Source organism: Sander lucioperca, chromosome 20 (genome assembly GCF_008315115.2).
Source record: "Sander lucioperca isolate FBNREF2018 chromosome 20, SLUC_FBN_1.2, whole genome shotgun sequence".
Classification (NCBI taxonomy): Eukaryota; Metazoa; Chordata; class Actinopteri; order Perciformes; family Percidae; genus Sander; species Sander lucioperca.
Genome location: NC_050192.1, coordinates 29,556,508 through 29,570,523, shown reverse-complemented (window position 1 = coordinate 29,570,523; position 14,016 = coordinate 29,556,508). Strand labels below are relative to the sequence as shown.

At 44.0% G+C, this 14,016-nt stretch overlaps 1 long non-coding RNA gene across 1 annotated transcript; it reads right to left on the bottom strand.

The window, feature by feature from the left end:
• Positions 1–1,299: 1,299 nt before the first annotated feature.
• LOC118494025 lies at positions 1,300–12,921 on the bottom strand. The gene is made up of 3 exons (XR_004896110.1): positions 12,911–12,921; positions 6,821–6,825; positions 1,300–1,354 (listed from the first exon to the last, which is right to left on the bottom strand). It is a non-coding gene; the product is annotated as an uncharacterized LOC118494025 (long non-coding RNA).
• Between the last annotated feature and the right edge of the window lie 1,095 nt (positions 12,922–14,016).

The following is a 14,016-nucleotide window of genomic DNA, read 5'->3' as shown; positions in this document are numbered from 1 at the left end:
CAACTCCGAAAACTTTAGAGCAAATAGTCAATTCGGCAGAGATTTGCGCAAGACTGCCTATATTCGAAATCTAAACCATTAATTTCTCGCCTTATATGTGCTCAGAAGTGAATTTAGTGATGAATAACATGGCGAAAATTGTTAAAATTGTCCCGTTTTTGGTCTGTCTATGTACCGGAACCCCGATCCTCACTGAATGTTGGGATACGGGTGATGTCAAGTTCATACAAGTTACCAACCAATGCATCCTCGGTAAAATGGGCGTGTCAAGAACATTTCCGGGAATCTTAACTGTTCTTGGTGAAATGCGAACTTGTGCATTGGGACAGTACTTTGGCTACACGAGATGACGTTTCACAGGGACACAAGAACACAAGTCAATAGAAGAACACAGATTGAAAAACGCCCTCTGTGTTTCCTTTGTCTTGTGTCAGATCATTGTGTTTGCTTGTGCCTGTCGTGTCTCCCCGTGTCTGGTTCTTTGCTCCCTGGATTTCCTTTGGTCTCAAGTTTCTGGTTTATTCTGCTCTTGTTTTTTGGATTCCCTGTTCTTGTTTTCTACATTCTGGATTAGTTTTTGCCTGCCCCTCTGACCCTCCTGACTCCCTTTGTTAATTTGCACTTAGTTTTTTGGACAAATCAATCGTCCAACTCAGACTTCTCCTGTCTGCCTGCCTGCTTTCTGCATTTGGGTCCTCTTAATTCCCTGTATGGTCACAGAATGATCTGACCTCATCATGGACCCAACAGAGAGGCGTTTGTTCAAGGAGAAGGTGTTGGAGTTCGGTCAGACTGTGGAGAGTCTTTTTACTCTGATCCAGACCAGTATTCCCCTATCTTGGAGAGACTTGTCATACAGCGGCATTGGTTGTTGGAGAGACCTTGGGTGAGTCACTTCGTTCCCCAGCTGGAGGAATTTAAGAAGGGGCTAGAGTATTTTTTACAAGCCATTTCCAATAACTCACCCACCAGCCTGCCTGTTAACACCTTGGCTACCAGTCAAAAGCCCGGTACACTTGTTGGTAGAGCTGACCAGAGCTCCAGAGCTGACCAGTGCTCCAGAGCTGACCAGTGTTCCTGAGCTATCCAGCGTCCCCAAGCTGGCCAGCGTTCCTGAGCTGGCCAGTGCTCCCGTGCTGACCTGTGTACCTGAGCCCCTAGAGTCCCGGCTGACTAGCAGCCCCCCAGAGTCCCGGCTGGCTAGCAGCCCCCTTGAACCCTAGCTGGCTAGCAGCCCCCGTGAACCCCGGCTGGCTAGCAGCCTCCCTGAACTCCTGCTGGCTAGCAGCCCCCCTGAACCCAGGCTTCTATATTAACCCTTGTTGTCCTTCGGGTCCCGGTGACCCGAAGGACTCTGCTACCCTTTTTTGTGTTGGGGATGTGCCATGTTGTTGATGTTTAATCCAACATTCATATACAGTATTTGTTGGCCATTTGGGATTGGCAGAACAAGCTTTAGGAAGTTGTTCTGGCTAAGTGTTGGCAAACAGTTGCCTATTTAAACATTCTGCAGATATGGCGCAACACTATCATTTTCAGGTTGAGTTTGTGTCTAACTGATGAATTTAAGTTCTATATTCACTTTAGTGTAAGCTCTGTTTTGGTGCCCGCCAATTATAGGGAAAATATGGCTTGAGCCCTATTCGCAAGGGACTAGTATTACCTGGTGACCTCTAGTAATTTCTAATAATTACGGAGGATGTCTGTGATCTTAATCCTGTGTGAATCAGCCATGTCTGTAATTTTTTTAAGTAAAAATTTCCCCCACAAATTACCTACCATATCACTGAATGCAGAGTTCTTGTGATAATGAGTTCCGTGAGAATCGACATGTCTGTGATTTGGCGGGGTCGTATGATTTTTTTTTTTTGTCAAGGTTTATGTTTATTGTGCGCCTTTTTATCCCTCTCACGAAGACGCATATGGGATCGCAGGGGCTTCGGACACCGCCTTTTATGACCAACCTAGTCTGAACCACTGCTGAATGGAGACCTCCTTCCCCAAGTCGACGCGCTCCCCGCAGCTTCGTCAGAGGGCTGACGGTGATGCTGTGTGGGTGATGATACGGCCTCACCCTGGCTGTGCTCCGCGTGCCGCCGGGTAGCCAACTCTCGGGGTACAGATATGTCAGTAAATTTGAGTAAAAGCAGGCTTTGCTTGTCCCGTGCTAATGCGCCACAAGAAACTCAGATGTGGGGGGGTAATATCTAAATCACACAAGGTCCCCAGGTGATACTTATTCCATGGGAATATGGATTTTGTACTCACCAGCTTGTCTCTAACCCTAACCCTCAAAGAATCTCCCTGCTGCTGGAAATGAAGGAAATGTGTTAAAATGCTCAATTTATGCTCATTTTCAGGTTCATAATTGTATTTAGAGGTTATATCAAAATAGGTTTACATGGTTTAATTTTCAAAAAACACCATATTTTTGTTGCACTGCACATTGCTGCAGCTCCTCTTTTCACCCTGTGTGTTGAGCTCTCCGTTTTAGCTACAGAGTGAGGCATCTCACATGCGTAGTAGCTAGGTAAGGACAACTACCCAGTCAGAAGCAGAGTATGAGGGCGTGCCACGCTAGCAGCGAGCATTATACAAAGTGACGCACGTTTTTCACGGAAGTAAAGGCTGGACTACAATAGACCTGTTTGGAGCAGTTTGTGAACAGTGTTTTCTGTTGGAGATGGTAAGTCCCTTTGGGTTTCACTTTGTAAACCTATAACGTGCACAAAAAAGATAACACAATGAGCACTTTAAAAGAAGCTAATAGCTCTGAAGAGTAGGTGATAATTCTCATTACAAGTAACATCTTTCACATTTGACGCAGTCATTTGATATAAAAATATTGATTGGTGCAGCTTTACATAAAAAAACTTAAGAAATTCATACTCAGATGCATAGACTGTGTGTAAAGCCAAAACATCTGGATCGCCCCCTGGTGGCTGGCTGCAGTGTAGTCATGAGTCCCATCCCCCTCCATGTTAGAGGATGGGGGCCACACTAAAAAAACAAAGTACACATCAAATTTTGTTTAAGGATTTTCTTTGTGGCATTTTTAGGCCTTTATTTCTGACAGGACCAGGACAAGGACAGCTTTAGACATCGAAGGGAAGACATTGTGAATGACATGCAGCAAAGAGGCGGAGGTTGGAACCGAACCCGTGGCCACTGCAGCAAGGACTGAGCCTCTGTATACGGGTGCACGCTCTACCAGGTGAGCTACCCAGGCGCCAAAGTCAAATAATTTTTTGCCAAAGATAAGGTAGTTCTGTTCTTTATGTTTATTTGATTCTCTAAAAAAGAAGTAAAATGTCATGATTGACAACAGTGATTGGTCGTGCGAATATATGGGCAGAATTTACCGCGACTCCACTGCCCGATCGCTACTGTGCAGACTCTGGCTCCAAACATTACAAGATGGCATCACCCATATCCGTTAAATTTTTGCTTCACTTTTGTACAGTGGTAGAAAGTGGAGACGCATAACAAGAGTTATCTCAAGACGCTTTACAGATAGAGTAGGTCTAGACCAGGGGTCTCAAACTCAATTTACCTGGGGGCCGTTCGAGGCAGAGTGTGGGTCAGGCTGGGCCGCGTCAAGTATTCAACAAAAGTATTCTTTGTTTGCTTTCTTAAATAAATCTTGTTGCCTCAATAGACATTTTTTAAGACCCGGTTCTTTCTCTCATCTCCCTGGTATTTTGTATACTCCTCAGCATGTCTAGTTGAGTAATGACGTCTGATGTCATATTCCTTGTACACCGCAACTTTCTCTGTGCATATGAGACATGTAGGGGTGCTCCTGTGCTCAATAGAAAAAATATTCCGTCTCCCACTTTCACTGAAATTGCCTGTGCTCATCGCCAACCTTTCTCTTCACGGCACGTTTTGAGAGAGACATGACTGGAACTGGGTGATGGCATATATTTTCCGTCACTCTGGAACACGTTTCAACCAAGTGACTAACGTTGATACTTCCCCAGGTACTTCACGGTTGGCTAGCTTGACAACCGTTGACAACAAACGGCGCAGTCACGAGACTAGCTATGGTAGCCCGTAAGTGCTAAACAAATAAAATAAAAGCGTGGCAAGCACGGCACACGCAACGACTCCGCAAAAAGGTGCGTTTCAGAACAACGCGCAGGCTGCACTGACACTAAACTTTGATGTCAAGTAGGGGGGCCACAAAATATCAGCCCGCGGGCCTCAATTGGCCCCCGGGCCGCGAGTTTGAGACCCCTGGTCTAGACTCTAGTTGATAATCTAATTGGATATCATCCGCATAACAGTGAAAGTTAATTGAGTGTTTCCTAATAATATTGCATAGAGGAAGCATACATAAGGTGAATATAATTGCGCACCTTAAGTATTTTTCTGTTTTGAGTGATCTTCACTGCAAGTCTCCAGTACACAATCAACGATTACGTGAGAGGCACAAAGAGGCTAATGAGAGTCCCAGCCCAGGCAATTAAGTCCTGAGCAATCTGCTTGAGATGCATGATGGCCTCTCCCCAGCTATTGTTTAAAGGTCACGCCATGCTCCCATGTTGTTAATGCTGGCTATTTTATCATCAGAATGATTACACAAGAGTTAGCATACACACATGCATTCAAAACAATACAATTATAACTCATGCCCATAGACATTTTTTTTACACACACACACACACACACACACACACACGCTGTTGAATCATTTGGCTGGTGGCTGTATAGTATTATTTCAGAATCTCATTAGAGACAGGCTGTGTTGCAGCCGTACTGCACGTCATCTGGCTCAGCACAGGGCCAAGCTGTAGATTACTGCTGCTCTGAAGAGTTCACATATCATTTTTTACAGTTGCTGCAATAAAAGCCAGAATTCAGAGATGCTGACACTGAGCCAAATAGTCTGATTGCAGGGTAGTTGTGGCAGATTTGAAAAATTCTGGTAAAAAGAAAGTCTCTAGGTTTTGATATAAATGCAGATATAAATGTAATAAAAAAATCGATTTTCTAATATTGCACCTGTCAATACAGAACGAAATATTCTATAGCCTATTTTGCCGTCAATACTGCCGACGTTGTCTTTGCTGTAATCAAATCAGTATATATTTATGTTTAACATGGTATTTAATTTTAACAATGGCAAACATACATGTGTACAGACAAGCAGCAGCAGCAGCAGCGCCACGTCAGACACATTTCTGGTGTGTAAAGACATAGAAAAATCCACGCAGCTGACACGCAACAGAAACGCCACGCTCATACCACACAGGCAGTGTGTAACCGGCCTGAGGCTCCTTAAAGCTGCATCCTATCTTATTTCAAGCAGGGAGTGACTCCACTGGCTCCAAAAAGAAGTCAATTTCCATAGAAGTCTATGAGAAAATTAGCCTACTTCTCACTTGAATTATTACATCACTAAACATTTTCATAATAAGTTTATAGTTTCAACTCTTCTTCAATACAGCATGATGTTCATTTAGTAAATGATGGTCCCATTTATTTTAAAATAGACGATAAAGCAGGGGATGCTTTAGGACCTGTCAATCAGGACAAAGGCTTAGCAATGCTAACCATGCTAACACTGGAGACATTAAAATAACTGAATTTGTTTTTGGGTGTTGTCCGTGTTATATCTTAAACTTTGACCCTCTCATTGTATGTATTAACTTCATCAAAGTTAATTGGAACCTAAAAGGTCTTGTTCAGAGTTTGCCAACCAAGCTAGATAGATAGCGTTAGCTGGTGACTTTGGAGAAAGTCTGCAGATTTTCAACCAGATTTGTGAATGGCTCCAGTACCTGGAGCCGTTAAATCTCCACTGCATGACTCGCTTCAGAAGGGTTGAAATCGGCGACTTACCCTCTTTAGCGTTTAGCTTAGTGCAGCGCCATTCAACCCATACACAACACTGTCTTAGTTGCGTCATCCTCCCCTTCTCTGCTCTTTTGTCCAAATATGGTCACTTCTGGCTCTAAAATACCAAGATGGTGACGGTGGAAGTGGAATTTAGAGTCTTACCTGTATTGAATGTTCCTGGTTTTCTGGTTGCTTTCTTTGGAAGTGGTTTTGGAGATCAACAATGATGAAGTCAACCTGTGTGTCACATGCTTTTATTTATTTATTTATTGTTGATGTTGACTGTTGATTTTATCACTGTATTTTCTTTGTTTAATTGACTAACTGTTCCTAGGTTATATGGAAACCAACTTGCAGTTTTATAGCTTCGCTAGTCTGTTGCAGTTTACATCTATGTCTGTCCAGACTCATATCTAGTGAAGACTTTGAAGGAATTTAATATAAAATGGTATTACAGTAAGTGTATCTTTTGGTGAAACTTTGATGCTTCATACACATCTTCAACCCAGCAGCACAGAAGATCTTAACAATCCCCACAGTTTTAAGATTAGTGTCACCAAATCAGTATCTGACCAAATGTCTTTTTTTATGATTGACATGTTTGTTTTCTGAGTGAGGGGTGTTGTGAGTGTCTTGGTCCACAGAGATTATTTTGAGACATGAATTATGTGTTTTGGTGGTTTGAGGGAGTTTTAAAAGTGAGGTTAACTGTTTAGCCAAGTTGCATGTTGGTAATACAGACTGTATGAAGTTTTGAAAATTGGCAAGATCAAATCTACACATGGAGCGACTAAGGGAATGACAAACGGTCGGACAACAGACAAAGAAAGCACAGAAACTAAATACACGAGGTAACGAGGGACAGGTGACATGAGGGCTGATGAACAGGTGGAACACATCAGGGCAGGGCAGACAATCACAAAGGCGGGAAAACACACAAGGCAGGAAGTAAAACAAGACATGACACAGGAGAAACACACACTACAAAGTAAAACAGGAAACTGAAGCATGAAAACATACACAAGGATGGAACTAGGAAAACAAAACAGAACACAGAAAGAACATGGGTAAAACATAACCATGAAATAACAGGGAAACCACACACGCACACACACACACAGAATATTTTAACAGACTAAGCCAAAGAAATGCATCAGATTGAAAAGTGTGCCAACCAACTTGGTCTCCCCTATTACTCTCTCTTACATAGCCTTATAATTCATTGGTCCAAATAACGGTTTCTGATGCTAAATATGGATTATCAGTAAGCTACAGTTTTTTTTACCGCTTTGGTACAATTGTTGCAACTATGTGGTATAATTTCACAACTCTTAGTACAAATGTCATCACACTTGTAACCAGAGATGGGAGTAAGTCACACATGGGCAAGTCACAAGCAAGTCTCAAGTCTTAACCTTCAAGTCTCAAGCAAGTCCAAGTCATTTTTTGTGACAATCAAGCAAGTCAAGTAAAGTCATAGCTTTGGTCAAGTGTTACGTCCCTAATTTGTCTAGGGGTGGAGGACGCAAACAATTTAAAATAATAAACCCGGGAGGTCTAGACAAACGGTAAATAAGGTAATTTATTGGACAAACTCAACACAAAAACTGAAAGCAATCTCCAAAAGGAAGACAATTACTGGCGCTTTGTCACTGGCTCGATTCAGGTTTTCACAGCTTCTCACGGCAGCACTTCTCTGATCACTCTGCTGGCTTCCACTGAAGCTTCACTCTGGCTTGGCACAACCATTTAACACCTTCCCTGATCAGCTGATGAGCTGCAGCTGCAGGAGTGACATCACACACACACACACACACACACACACACACACACGTAACACCCCCTCCCATAAGAGGAAACCCCTCCTCCATATGCACGTCATCACAAATGAATACATCACTAAAAAGGTTCACCATCAGTTTCACGTCACCATACTGACCCACTAGTCTAACCAGAATCTCACTTATGTTTTTCAAAGTAGTCTCACCCACGGGACAGCACGTCAGCCACAATGTTGTCAGCTCCCTTCTTGTGTTTAATGCACATGTTGTAACCCTGGGCCAGGAGTGCCCAGCGCATCAAGCGCTGATTGCTGTTGTACATCTGGGCTAAAAAGACAAGCGGGTTATGGTCAGTGTATACAGTGACTGGAAATGAACTGCATCCTACATATACTTCAAAGTGCTGTAGGGCAAGGAGCATGGCTAAGGTCTCTTTCTCGATGGTTGAGTAGTTTAGCTGATGACGTTTGAACTTGGTGGAAAAGAAACAAACAGGATGACACACATCCCCATCACTATCCTGCAACAACACCGCACCAGCTCCAGTGGCACTGGCATCCACCTCAAGCTGGAAAGGTCGAGTAATGTCAGGCACAGCCAGCACAGGAGCACTACAGAGGAGAGACTTGGCAGAGTTAAAAGGCATGGTCGCACTAAGCATTCCACCCAAAAGGAACCACAGGACTACACAACCAGAAAACTGATTCCCAGACTTGGCTGTGGGCAATGGACCCACACATTCGACCAGAACGTGCTCAAAGGGCTCACCAACTGCGGGGACAGGCCGCAGCGGACCAGGGGGTACAGGCTGATTAGGCTTACCTACCATCATGCAATTACTGCAAGTTTTACAAAAACAAGACAAGTCAGTCAGAAGTTAACCTCTCGGGCCTGCTTACGACCCTGCGCTCTAGTATTCACACTAGCTAAAAACACATGAGGATGTTTTATGGCTAGCTCATCGCTTTCTGACTCAGGAATGGGGATGCACACAACTTCAGGAACAGGATGCACTTTCCCTCCTGCAATATCATTCCCCATGATAAAGTCAACGCCATCAACAGGGAATCCGGTCACTAGGCCAGACTGTACATGAATCTGATGCAGCGGTGCCGGCACAAAACCCATTTCAATGCCCCTTACAACTGCACTCACACTTGAGCTGAGACCTAGCGGCAGAACGTCAGACAGGATCAGTGACTGCGAACAAGCCGTGTCTCGCAGTATTCTCACTGGACGCTGATCCTCAGATTTACCTGAAAGAGACACAAAACCATTAAAGATGAACGGTTTAAAACAGTCATCATGCACTTCATGAGTTAGAAACTCTAAGGACTGGACTCTGGGAGAAGTTTTAATCAATCCCACACCCTTAGGTGGTTTCTGAAACGACCCCTGCTGCTTCCACTTCCAAGCGTCACAATTACCCACCAAGTAACCGGACTTTAGGCAGAAGAAGCTTAGTTTATCAGACCTAGGACGTGAGGGAGCGCTGTCGTAACACGATGGAAGATCTGATTTTTGGGGAGCTTCACGTGGAGAAGTATCACGTTTATTAAAAACGTCCTTATGCGTGAGCGTAAACTCGTCAACAAGAGTGGCAGCTTGCTGCAGGGTGGAAACTTTCTGCTCGTTTAAATACACAGTAGTACACTCAGGTACGCAGTTTTTAAGCTCCTCCAACAACATCAGCTCACGCAAAGAAGACAGATCGGCAACCTTACATGCTGCACACCACCTGTCAAAAAGGATCCCTTTCTCCCGCGCAAAGTCAACATATGACTGGCTCTGTGCTTTCCTAAGACTGCGGAAACGCTGTCTGTAGGCCTCAGGCACTAACTCATATGCCTGCAAAATGGCACCTTTAACTTTATCATAAGTGAGCCTGTCCTCCACAGACAAAGAGGAGCAGGCCTCTTGAGCCTTACCCACCAACTTACACTGCAACAAGATAGCCCCCACACGTCCTTAGGCCACTGTAAAGCAGCAGCAATACGCTCAAATGCACCCAAGTAAGCCTCTACCTCTGACTCGCGGAAAACAAGCACCAGCGAAATGTGCTTGTTGCGCTGAGAATGCGCGCCAGCAGTGGTAATACTATGGGCAACTTCCAAACCCACCTGTATTTCCATCTGATGCATCTTTAAAGCAGTCTCCGCCTCCACCTCCAACTTCCTCAACTCTAACTCTCTGCGGAGCTAAAAATATCTTTCTCCTCCTTCTCTACCTGAAGACGAATTAACCGCACCTTTAACCTGGCATCCAGCTTAGACCCCGGAGATGAATCAACAGACATGAGTTCAAACTGCGGCCAAGTGACCGGCTGTCGTTCGGCTCCCTCATGTCGAACAACCGGCAGGCACAACAGGCTGATCTGTCACATCAGGTGCACTCACCTCTAGATCAAGGCCGCTCACAGGTGCAGACAAAGAGAAAACTCCCTAATGAGACCAGTAAACACAAAAGCCTTTAGCTCAGCTTTTCGGAGGGAAACTGACACAGAAATGCTGTAATATTCTGCTATCTCATGCAGATCTTGCTTTGTACATTTATCAAACTTACCTAAAGTCGGGCCAGACACAAACGTACTTAACTCAAAAGCCACCATCACCCATAACACAAGCACAGTCACGCTGAACATGCTAAGTTTAATGTTTGATATTAATAAGCCCAAACAATAGGCCTCCAGCCTCGCCTCAAGGAAACAAATCTTCCTCAGAACCTGCCTAACCACCACTAATCCCTGTTGATCTTCTGAAGCCGTGCCGGGCTAGAGGCAACTTACAGGCAACACATCAGCGGCCGAAAACCCTGAAACGCCAGCCCCCTTTGGAGAACGACATCTCCGCCCAGGATTGACTCCGAAAACAAAAAAGGCAAAACAATAAACTAGTGTCCGAAGGAAAGGCTGATTAGGCCCAGCTGGACACTACCCTATCTAGACTGAGGAAGCAGTTTCACAATCGCACATTAGCAAAGCTACGGAGGCAGTACACAGGGCAATATAAAAATATCAAACAGAATAACTTACCACAACAGACAATGAAAAACGTGCAAATCCCGGACGAGCCCCCAAAAAGAGTTACGTCCCTAATTTGTCTAGGGGTAGAGGACGCAAACAATTTAAAATAATAAACCCGGGAGGTCTAGACAAACGGTAAATAAGGTAATTTATTGGACAAACAACACAAAACAACTGAAAGCAATCTCCAAAAGTAAGACGATTACTGGCTCGATTCAGGTTTTCACAGCTTCTCACAGCAGCAGTTCTCTGCTCACACTCTGATCAGCTGATGAGCTGCAGCTGCAGGAGTGACCTCACCAGCACACACCTGAGGAGCATCTCACACACACAGGCAGACAACACAGCAAACAAAACCAAACACGGCACGTAACATCAAGCAAGTCACAAGTCAAGTCAACAAAAGTTTCCAAGTTTCCAAGTTTCCAAGCTAAAGACGGTTAAAAGATGGTTATGAACTGCTGGAGTTTTATTTGCATTTTTTCTTACTCAATATTCAAAAGACATGGTGTCCAAGCCACATACATCTGAACAGTTTAAATTCATACAGATAAAAAAGCACAGCCTAAAACTGATATTAGGCCAACAATAAATCAACATACATATTTGTTCAATATGCCTCAAACATGACATCAAATCATGAAATTCATTCAAACAATTCAAGTATAATAGTTTCTAAATCAAATAATGTTCTTCAAACATGCCTCACTTTTATTGGACAGAAACACATCCTTTAACCTTTCCTTCTCTTAAAGAAAAAAACATTTCTTTAAGAGTAGCTGAATCCCACCACCTTTGCGTAATTTGGAAAGATTGACTGATTGTATTTATCACATGGAATGGATAGTATGTTAATATTTGTCATTGTATTTGTGAGTGAATGTGTGCGTGTTTGAGAGAGTGAGTGAAAAGTTATTAATATTGGTGAGTGAATGTGTGCATGTGCGTGTGAGTGCAGTGTGTTGTGTGTGTATGTGTGCCTAGCTTTATTCACATACTTAGGTCTGCGTCTGCGTGTGTGTGTGTGTGTGTGTGTGTGTGTGTGTGTGTGTGTGTGTGAGTGTGAGAGAGAGAGCGAGAGAGAGAGAGAAAGAGAGTGCAGTTTGTGTTGTGTGTGTATGTGTGTGCCTAGTTTTATTCGCTCTTACCGCCACCTTGAACAAAGAGGGGAGGGTGTGCTTATTCATGGCCCAAAACTGAAGGGAGTTCTATCCATCAAACACGTCCAAATAGTGGTTCAGCTTAGCCTGGGTAAACCCTGACGAACTTCCGGCAAATTTGAGATTTGCTCTCCAAGTCAGTCTGGCGAAGAGCCCATTCAAACCCATTTCCAATGTCCCCGAAATCAAGGCACCAATCACAACCGCTGAGGTGGGCTTTACACCAATCACAACCATTGAGGCGGGATTTACGCGACGACGATAGCGCACCGAAGGCGAGCAGCGAGCAGCTTTTTGTTTACATTCAACATGACGGCTACCGAAGAGCAGCGTCACCCGGATCATTGGTCTGATTGGTTGGACCCAGAGGCATTTGAGCGGCGTCCGTTGGGGACGCCCCTTTGGAAATTAACTGTCAATTAACCTTTCCCAGACCCACTCTCAGTTACAACTGAGAAGGGCCTGGTGTCAACCAGGCTAGGTTCAGCTGAATATGGGGACTGGAACCCGAATCTCTCCCGATTTGAAGTGTCTGATGAAATTCAACGTGGTGGTGTTTGAAGTCGAAACTTTTTGTAGTGCAGACCTTGCAAACTGCCGTTTGTTTCTTCTTTGTCTGGTCAGATGTGTAATCCTTATAGCCAAACTTTATTATTTTTGTTGCAGAGGGATCTATGAAGTTACTAGCCGTAGCCAGTCTCAATTCACATGACTTGACTCGAGTCTAATTTGAGTCAAGTCATGTGACTCGAGTCCCCCATGTCTGCTTGTAACACAGTCTTTCACTTGCCGCTATGCATTCATTTGGATTGTAAACATCTCTCACCACACAACCATTCAAAATATACATTTTTTGCAAAATGACCATGTTTTCAAATCGCCGTTAGAAGAGCTGAAAGTAAAATTCTGAATTCAGAATCAGAATCGACTTTGTCATTGCAAGTACAAACAACCAAACCAAAAGTGCTACTCTAGGGTGCAAACATAAACACAAACACACATTAAACTAAGAACATGGATCAGAGAATATGAAGACGGTAAAAAGATTGAAAATAGAGTAAAATAGTAAAATCATTTTATAAAATAATTTAGTCGCACTGCACATGATTATGTAAAGTGCAAGTGCAGGTGCAGCATAGGTGGAAGAAAGTGCTTATTGTTTTTTGTTAATTAATGTGCAAATTGCTTGTGCAAAAAGACAGACTATTAACCAGAACAATTCATTGTTCTCATATCACACCTATCCTTGCATTCCTTCATTGGCTTCCGGTAAAATTCAGAATACAGTATAAGATCCTGTTGATTACCTTCTAAGCATTACATGACCTTCCCCCCCCCCCCCCGTTACATTTCTGAGCTCCTTGTTCCTCACTCTTAGATCCTCGAACCTTGGTCTTTCATCCATTCCTCGCTCCAACTACAAGACCAAAGGTGATCGTGCCGTTGCCATTTTAGCTCCAACCTTCTCCCTCAGTCTGTCAGGTCTGCTGAATCTCTGAACTGTTTTAAGCGTCTTTTAAAAACCCACCTTTATACTTTAGCCTGTGTGTAAAGGACTAAAAAGCACCCCTTTTATGTTGGGGGGGGGGGGGGGGGATCTGTGTTGTGTTTCCTTCTGAAGTCCAGTATCAATTCCTTTGGTTTGTGTGGTGTTAAGTGACAGGTTATTCACTGAATACCACTTTGACAATTTCTGTACCTTGTCCCTGTACACTGACTGATATCCCCCGGTGATGAGCCCGACGGTTTTGTCGTCGGCGAATTTAATGATGGTGTTAGATTAGTGAACTGGTGTGCAGTCAAAGCTGTATAAGGAGTAGAGGACTGGAATCTGCACACAGCCCTGGGGTGCACCAGTGCTTAGTGGGATGGAGGAGGAAAGGTGAGAGCCTGATTTCACTCTCTGTGGGCGGTTTGTGAGAAAGTTTTTTATCCATTTACAGGTGGGGACTGAGAGGCCTACTTCTTGTAGTTTGCTCACTAAGATGTTCTGGATGATAGTATTACATGCAGAGCTATAGTCAATGTCTTGCATTGCCAGACCTTCCACCACAGTGCTGTGGAGGAAGGCCTGGCTAGTCCACACAGCACTTCGGGATTGGAGAAAAACTTGCATCAATCATCTTGAGCGGCGGTAAGCCCCGGACACACTGACAGTGCCTCTGCAAAACAGCCTCGGGAAGGAACTTGTTTTGGTGGATCTGAGTTT